Source organism: Egretta garzetta, unplaced genomic scaffold (genome assembly GCF_000687185.1).
Source record: "Egretta garzetta isolate BGI_Z169 unplaced genomic scaffold, ASM68718v1 scaffold152, whole genome shotgun sequence".
NCBI classification, from domain to species: Eukaryota; Metazoa; Chordata; class Aves; order Pelecaniformes; family Ardeidae; genus Egretta; species Egretta garzetta.
The window spans coordinates 2025914-2034539 of NW_009259037.1; the positions used below are offsets into that span (position 1 = coordinate 2025914).

Genomic DNA, 8626 nt, shown 5'->3' on the forward strand with positions numbered 1-8626 from the left:
ACACGGGCGGGGAGAGCCTCGAAAAAGGCAGTCGCCTCTTTGCACGGCGAGTCCGGGGCTTATTGAGGATTCCCTGGAGGGCTCAGGCCCTCTCCTCTTCATCAAGCAGCAGCTGACGATGCATATTTTACATGAGAGAGGAAGGGAGATTCTCTTGTATAAATACACGTAACAGCGCTGAAGAGTGCGCGTGTCCCGAAGTGTTACTACAAACTCTTGTCTTGGGTCTTTTTTTTTTTTCTTTTTCATTGTAACTTTAAACTTTGTAAATGTTTGCTTGGCTCTGAATTTATGCACAGTGACTTTCCCTGGGGTTTTGGCTCTGGACTTGCTAAGAGAAAGCTAGAGATACACTTTATCGTGTTAGCCGGCACGCTGAAATCCTCAGGTAGACCAAGCAAGTTGTCACGTTTAATCGAGCACTTAGGATTTATGTTAATGAATTAACAGGAGTTGAAGCTTTGCTTTGCCTTTGTGAAGGGTCTTAATTTCTCTTTGTTAACATTTGTATTTGCACCAAATTAGCATATTGGGGATAAAGGCTGCAGAAACTCTCAGGCAGATGAGGAGGAACAGGTCCCTGGTTCCCTTTGCATGGGTCGAGGGTGGGTTGGTTTGGGTTGAGGCAGCACGCACCCCTTCTCTGAGTGTGGGAGCCAGCGGGGCTGGCCTGGCCCCTCCACGTTTTGGAGGTGCTCTGGGGACAGAAGGTAAACCTGATTACATGTCTAGGACAGGTTGAGGTAAGATGCTTCAAGCATTCACATGAGGGAAGTGAAGGAATGAACGTACCCCAAAGGAGTTGCCCCTACAACAAAGTAAGAGGCCAACCTGCAGGTGACGTACATCTAACACACGGATGAGAGAGCAGAGTGGTAAGTGGGGGTGGGACTCAGAGCCAAGCTGAAGCTCTAAGCTTATGTTTGCACTGATGAATTAAGCTCTCTGTAAAGTTTTGTGTCCGCTGCTCAGCTTCATGGTGCCCATCTTCAGACATCTTAAGCTGGAGCAACAGTGGTGCTTGCTGACCCTTGCAGCTCAGCTGGATTTTAGAATCATAGAATCACTTTAGTTGGAAAAGACCTTTAAGATCATCGAGTCCAACCTTTTGGGATTGTCTTGCTACATCTTTCCTACTCTTCTTTCCGTAATGTGTCTATGACTTGCTCTTTTGCATCTGCAGCCAGCGTGCTCAGAGAGCATCCTCCCCTTTTAATTCTTTCCTCCCCCCCGTGGAAGTAGAGAACAGCTTTACCTTTGCCAGAGCATGTGCTGCTTTCTTGGTCGCAGAGGTGCTGAAAGTTACAGCCGTGTGCTTCTAGACCCGGCGAAGCTGCCCGGTGACGAAAAGGCCTCTTAGCTTTGCTGGCATGCATCTCCACCCGGTGTTTTGAAGCTTTGCAACTTCTATTGCAGCTGGCTTTGCTGCTGTGATTGCTCCGGGCCCGGTGCTAGTGATTTGAGATACTGCCAGGGCATCCTAATTTTTACATAAACACATGCTTAGTGATTAAGACAGGAGTTTAAGTTACGATATGCCTTGAAAACCCATTTTTGAAACGTGGCAAGAGGCATGCGTAACGTGGGGACCACCCTAGTAGCAGCTCTAATATTGAACTGAAATTACCGGGTCATGAGCTAGACAACTTAAAAGTAGCCTTGCCACTCACTTCTAGTTTCCTTTCCGATTTTTATGGTTTTACAATTTTCCTAGTATTGCTTAGCTCTTGGTTGTTGGCTAAAGGACCTCATGGACAAAAAGGAAGACTGAAGTACCAGCCCCAACAAATCAAAATTAGCTTTGCTGTCCTGGTGGAGCATAGTATCTTGTAGGATAAGATCTAATCTTACAGATTTAGCCAAATGCCTTAAAATCTGCACCTGGATAAGCTTTTTGCAGAGTCAAGGCCCTCCTGTATCTGCAGGGTGGAAAATGGAAGTGATGGCATAAAGGTAAACTCCAAACTAGCGTGTGTGTGTGTAAATGCTTAAATCTCTTTTGGATATGAGGTGTTAGCTGGAAGAACAGCGGAAAACTGAAAATCCTAAAACTTCAGTCGAAAATTCTTTTCCTTCAATTGAAATAACTTTCTGTCGGATTTTTTTTGTTGCTGATTGCAACTGCATTGGCTGTAATGGAAATAAATTACAGCAGAGTAAATCTTTCCTCATCTCACTTTAAAACTGATCTCTCCAACGTGCTCTGTGTTTTAGAGCTGACTTTCAAATTCCGTCCTCTTTCAAAGTGGTCCAGCGTTTGTGGCAGATATTTACAGCCGGCGTATAATCACCTTCTTGTCTGACGATTATCCCTATCAGGTCCCCTGCAGACAGCCTGGCATGAGCTGTCACTGTCCACGGGGCTCCGAGGATCCGTGCCAAAATACACCAGCTGAGGATATGAAGAGCCCACTCTTCAAATCATGTCCGCATCGTTAACTCTCCTGCTCACTGGGGAGCTGCCGGGTTGGCCGCTGGTGTTTTGCTGAGCTTCTCTCATCTCTTGCTTTCCCTGAGATTTTTGGAAAGGTCGCCAATCCAGCTACAAAGAGCATCCTTGAACCAATGGTTCACAGGCTCTGGTTTGGGCTGCTTTTCATCCCACCCATGGGGCAGCGGCTGCCCTGGTGGCACTTTTCTAACAACACCTGAGTGACTGCAGCGCGTCGGGGCTCTGTTTATCTGTTACTTCCACTCCAGCTGTCCGCTGACGCTATTGATTGTGGAATTGTTTTAAAAAGGCTGAATTTGTATAAAAGCTTATTTGGTCCTCCACCAGCCTTGTTCAGACCTCACATATCCTCATCCTGACAGATTTATTGCTAGAGGTCCCTACGTTTCTAACATATCTCACATTGCCAGTGCAAATTGTCCGAAGAGTCCAGCTGGGCTTCATTTTACTAGTATTCATGTGAATCCTTCGGGGTGGTACCGGTTGCGCTCCAGGACCACAGCGTTGTGTGCGAATGGCGAGCAGCAAGCTCTGTTGGACAGGCAGGCGATGGGACATGGCCGGCGTGGGGTGGCCGAGCGGGACATGGCCGGCGTGGGGTGGCCGAGCGGGACATGGCCGGCGTGGGGTGGCCGAGCGGGACATGGCCGGCGTGGGGTGGCCGAGCGGGACATGGCCGGCGTGGGGTGGCCGAGCGGGACATGGCCGGCGTGGGGTGGCCGAGCGGGACATGGCCGGCGTGGGGTGGCCGAGCAGCACGTGCCTGTGTGTCCAGGGGGTGTTAGCAGCACCGCTTCTGCTGGGGGTGCTGCCAAGCCCCCATCCCACACTCAGACTTTCGGACACTGCGTCTCTAAGGGTTGATGGGATGGGTTTTGTCTTGACTTTTGCTGTGAGAGTTGTTGTAAACTGAGAAGCGACGTTTCTATGGTGTTGTCTTTGGATGCCAGGCCCTTCATGCTATTTATATTGGAGGGTTTCCTTTTAGTTAATCCCTTTTTTTGATGGCTTCTTTCTCCCTTCACAAGTTCTTGTGTTTTACTCTGTCGCCTCATATATTGCTTTTCTTGTTGCATGCACGTTGCGCTTGCATTTCAAGTAGCTTTTCAGACTACTCCTAGGACAAAAGCACGTCATATCCAAAGTTTTATAGTACTAAAGGCCTAAATCACACCTGCAGAGGCTTCTCTTAGGCCCTGCTGAGTTTCCAGGGCAAATCTGTGACAAACTAAATCAGAATTCCTTGGCTTGAATATCTGTTAGAGGGTTGCAGTTGATTCTTGATAGGACAGCACAGTCCAAAAGGACAATCCCTTTTGTTTCTGGCTAACACAGAGCAAAGTGCTTTGGCTGCATTAAATTTTTATCTTTTTGAGAAAAGGATCACACTAACTGAGAAAAGATATTTATTCTTAGGAGACCCCTGCTCCAGGACGTTGATCCTTCTCTTTTTAGCGTCACACAAAAGTTTGAGACTTCATGGATATCTAGTGGGATGTTGGCATCGGGGTTTCAGAAAGTGACTTGATCAACTGCATGATCTAATCAGTAACGCTGACTCCTCTGTTAAATCACGTCATGTTGTATCATTAATTTTTTATACCCCGTATAAATGAGTTTGCTGCTTTTCGTGGCTGGGAGCTAGAATGAGAAGTATTTGGTAGATTGGAGGCAGGGGGCTGTCCATTCACAGGGTCAACATGATGAAACCATTCATGAGATGAACACGTTGTTTCTTGTGCACTATATATGATCTAATAAGGCAAGAAGTGAAATGTTTCGTGGCCTGTTAACCACGCTGGATAATACACAGCAAGGCATAAAAAGCTGGGTGCAGAATTTGGCACAAAAGAATCTTTAACTTGTCGTTGTGGTTTAACCCCAGCCAGCAACTGAGCCCACCCAGCCGCTCGCTCGCGCCCTGCCCGTGGCGTGGGGGAGAGAATTGGGAGAGTAAAAGTGAGAAAGCTCGTGGATTGAGAGAAAGACTGTCTAATAGGGATAGGGAAAGCAAAAGGCGTGTGTGCCAGCAAAGCAAAACAAGGAATTCCTTCCTTCCTTCCCATGGGCAGGGAGGTGCCCAGCCATCCCCAGGACAGCCGGGCTCCATTGCGCATAACGGTGACTTGGGAAGGCAAACACTGTCACTGTGAATGTCCCCCCTTCTTCCCCCAGCTCTATACGCTGAGCATAACGTCATACGGTGTGGGGTATGCAGTCGGGGTCAGCTGTCCTGGCTGTGCTCCCCCCAGCTCCTTGTGCCCCCCCAGCCGCTCACTGGTGGGGGGGGGGGCCATAGCCCCATACCAGCTACTAGGAAGAAAATTAACTCTGTCCCAGCCAAAACCAGCGCACTAGTTTATTCTGAGATACTTGTTAAGAGGAACTGTGGCAGTCCCTACAAATATAGTCTAATAATATATGTCACATGCATTAAGTGAAAAACCTTCTGACAGTGGTGAAAGTTTGCTGTTTTCTTGCTTCTTTTTAATGTTTCCTAATTCTGAAAACAGCTGACCAAGCAAGAGAGAGAACCTCATGTGTGACTGCTTACCTTTGAAAGGATATCATTAAAACATAAACTTCACTGAATCCAAGGGTTTATGGGATTTTGTTTTGAGATAGTCATATAAAAAATGTAAAAAAATAAAAAATCTGGACTTTGCTGTAATGCTACATTTAATAAGATGAGCGTATGGGCCTGACCATGTGTGGTGCTGAGCTTCACCGATGTCTTTATTCAGCAGCGCTGTCTGTGTGCAGCGAGGGTAGCGTGCTGAAGATCCTCTCAGGCTTCAAGGGCTAGAAGACATGATGGGGGACAACTATTCGGTCTGGATTATTTTAAGTCTACATTGCATTCCTTTTCCGCCACTGAGAGCCCCGCGATGACAGAGCTATAGCTGAGAGTGAAACGTGGCCTCTGCAGCTGATAGGGAAGGACACAGCATCTTGCTTCTGGTCCACATTCCTTTTTGAATTGGAGGTCATAAAACTCTACCCAGGTTAAAAACCGCGCTTGCGTTTTGACACAGATTTTAAAGCACGAGGTAAGCATTCCAGGTGGAATAGGATTTAAATCTTCATCTATTGCCTCTCGAGCGAGGAAAATGCACCCCACTGAGGAGATGCTTTGGGTAGACACTTGTGGGTGAGGTTAGAGTGCAAGGTCACTGCAGAAGAAATCTTCACACTTTAGAAAGAAGGAACTCGTCTATTTATTTTGCGTATGTATGTTCCTTGTTGGTGGGTCTGATCCTCAGCTGGGATAAATGGTCTTGCCTCCATGGGTCTGGCTCCTTTGTACAACCTGGTGCTGATGTTCTGTGCTACTGATTTAAAATCTGCTTGACAGGACTGGAGGATGTGCAGGTTAGGTGAACAAAGCCGCGTTAGTGACCTGGGATGATATCCCTGCCCTAAGGAAACAATAAAAATAAATGTTCCTTACTCCTGCAGCTCATCTCCTGAAGAAGGCTGTGCAAGTCAGGAGTTACAGACTGATCCAGTGCTTATGGTGACATTTGTTGTAAGGTTGCACGCATAAACCTGAGCAGGATAGGTGGCTTCAAGGACATTAAGTAACTCTAAGTTTTTCTATTTCAAAAAAATAGGAAGGCAGGCTTCAGTGACAGCTTATGTTAGTACAGGTGCAGTTGATTTTTCTTTTTCTGCTGTTGTGTAACGCGAGTAGCAGGTATTCCCCACACAAACAAGAACGCGTGATGGTTATTAACTCCCCAGCCCAGTAGCTCCTTTGCTGGGCTTGGGAAAGAACTACATATCGTTTCCCATGCACGTTTACCTAAATTAATACTGAAATTTGCTTCAGCTGGGTTTGCCCTGTTTTCAGTGTGATTTCCCAGAGAACATCTGAATGGATGATTTGTGTGCACGTGAAGAGCACGACTCAAACTCCCCCTCGGTAGGGTTTTTTCACTGATGGTCATATATTGGAAGGAGCATCCTTCAATACGGCTATGCTAAGGATTCCTTGTACTCGGTGAGGGAGGCTGGTAAATCATTGGAGGAAGGGATTGTGCTGTACCTTTTAAAAAGACGAAGGGGAAATCATATTTTGGGGAGTAATCTTGAATTTCATTCAGTGGAAAGCAGCCCTTCCTGAGGGCTTGGAGGGGAGGAGCTGGAGAGGAACGCTGGATCTGGATTTTCATGTAATTATGTGGACTCCTTGCTGAAACATGAATATATTCAGTACTTTTTTTGCTGACATTGGAGCTCTATGGATGAGTTGTACCTGTGCTTGTAAAGCTCAGGTTATTATTATTCCACTTGAATAAGTGGTTTTGTTAGGTGCTGCCTCGCTGATGCTGAAGGGTGAGGGGCTGAGTTTGTAATCAAAATTAGAATCTCTGGGACTGGGATCCTCTGAGGAAGGAGCAGCAGTTTAGGAAGAAGCAGATGTGCTCCAGTAGTGCCTCTGCTGGGATGATGCTGGGGTGATGGTGGGTTAAGATGGGACATCCTTCACTATGGCATCCTGGAAATACCTGTGGGAAAGGTGTTATGCAGCCCTTGATATTTTTCACCTGTTGTTAGTCCTGTCCTGCTTGTTTTCACAAGAAAGAATGACCAGGCCAATGTATATGGTGTGCATCAGGACTTGGAATAGAAGCAAGCTTAAAACAGGATGTACAGCAAGAGGACACAAGTTAGAATCATAGAATTGCTTAGGTTGGAAAAGCCCTTTAAGATCACAAAGCCCAGCCGTTCCCCTACCCCTGCCATCCCACCACTAAACCCTGTCCCTAAGCACCTTGTCTGCCCAGCTTTTAAATCTCCCCAGGGGTGGGGACTTGACCCCTTCCCTGGGCAGCCCCTTCCAGTGCCTGACAGCCCTTTCGGGGAAGGAGTTGTTCCCAATGTCCAACCCAAACCTCCCCTGGCACAATTGGAGGCCATTTCGCCTAAGCTGTTTCTCCTAAGCTGTTACGTCCCTTACTTTTCAAAGCTACTTTGGGTTTGAATCTTGCATTTACAACTTGTCCTCTTCTGTGAACTCCAAGCGCCGAGTTCTTCCATGGGGGGAACCTCTCCATAGGCACCCATCACCCGGTGTACCGAAATGCCCTCCAGTTCAACGCTTCGCTGCTTTATTTCTCTCATATTTTGAAATGTTCTCCTCTAGGAAAAAAAAATAAGACAGCTCTGTCTTTTGGACTGGTCCTGAATAGTAATTCTTCAGTCAAACATAACAACACCACAAATGAGGCTGGACAGCTGTTTCCCAAATATAGTATATGTATATATTCTATACACATAATAAAACTTGGTTTTCACTGTTTGCAACGTTCTGCAGGCTCCCTGCCCCCTCCTGCAGTCAATGGCAAATGTTGTTCTCAAAACTCCACTTGTCACATTTTGTTCTCGAGAACAGGGAGGATATTGAGATATACTGGCTTCTTTCCTTGAGTGCATTTCAATATGTATTTTGTATAATGAGAGCCCAAATCCTTCTCGCATTACTTATGCTTTAATCACACTGTGCTCTCCCAAGATTGCTTTAATCGCATTTGCATCAGCAGGAGTAACTCTGTACGGTGAGCAATATTTCATCTGCAAACAGAAGGGACCGGTCTCGGGCACATGATGAGGAAGGAACGGGCTGTCCTGGATTTGTCACAGCGCGGCTCTCTAGCAAAGAACGGTGTAGCATCCTGATTTGAGAAATAGGTATTCAAGAATCGGAATGAACAAAAGATATTTTTACAGTTTTCTTGAGGACCTGTCAAGCGTGATAGTTCCCTTCTAATTTTCTAGTAAATGGCTTTTTGGCGTGTGTTAGCTCCCAAGAAGTGCGATGCTGCCTAGTGCAGCAGACATAATTTTGTACTTTAGCCATGACATTACCGTATATGAGAACTGAAAAGTTATATAGATATTACACCAATATATAAACCATGTGTGTTAGAAAGACAAGTTCAGTTTTGAAATATTTGACTTAGCTATGCTTTTCACTTTCAATCTGTGCCAAACATGTGCTTGAATGACTGATGGAGTCATATGGTTCTCTGAATAAAGCACTTTATTGTGCGCAAACTTAGAGCCTTCCAACAGTTGTATTACAGAAGCTTGAAGATTAAGATGATCCAACTGCTTAGGGGGTATGCTCCACAATGAACATCTTATTTTTATTTTTATTCCCCCCCCCCC

General features: G+C 46.2%; 1 protein-coding gene across 1 annotated transcript in view; it reads left to right on the forward strand.

Annotated features, from left to right (window-relative positions):
- Positions 1-8626, forward strand: part of ADAM12 (ADAM metallopeptidase domain 12) — a 191025-nt gene that overhangs the window by 578 nt on the left and 181821 nt on the right. The window lies entirely within an intron of this gene.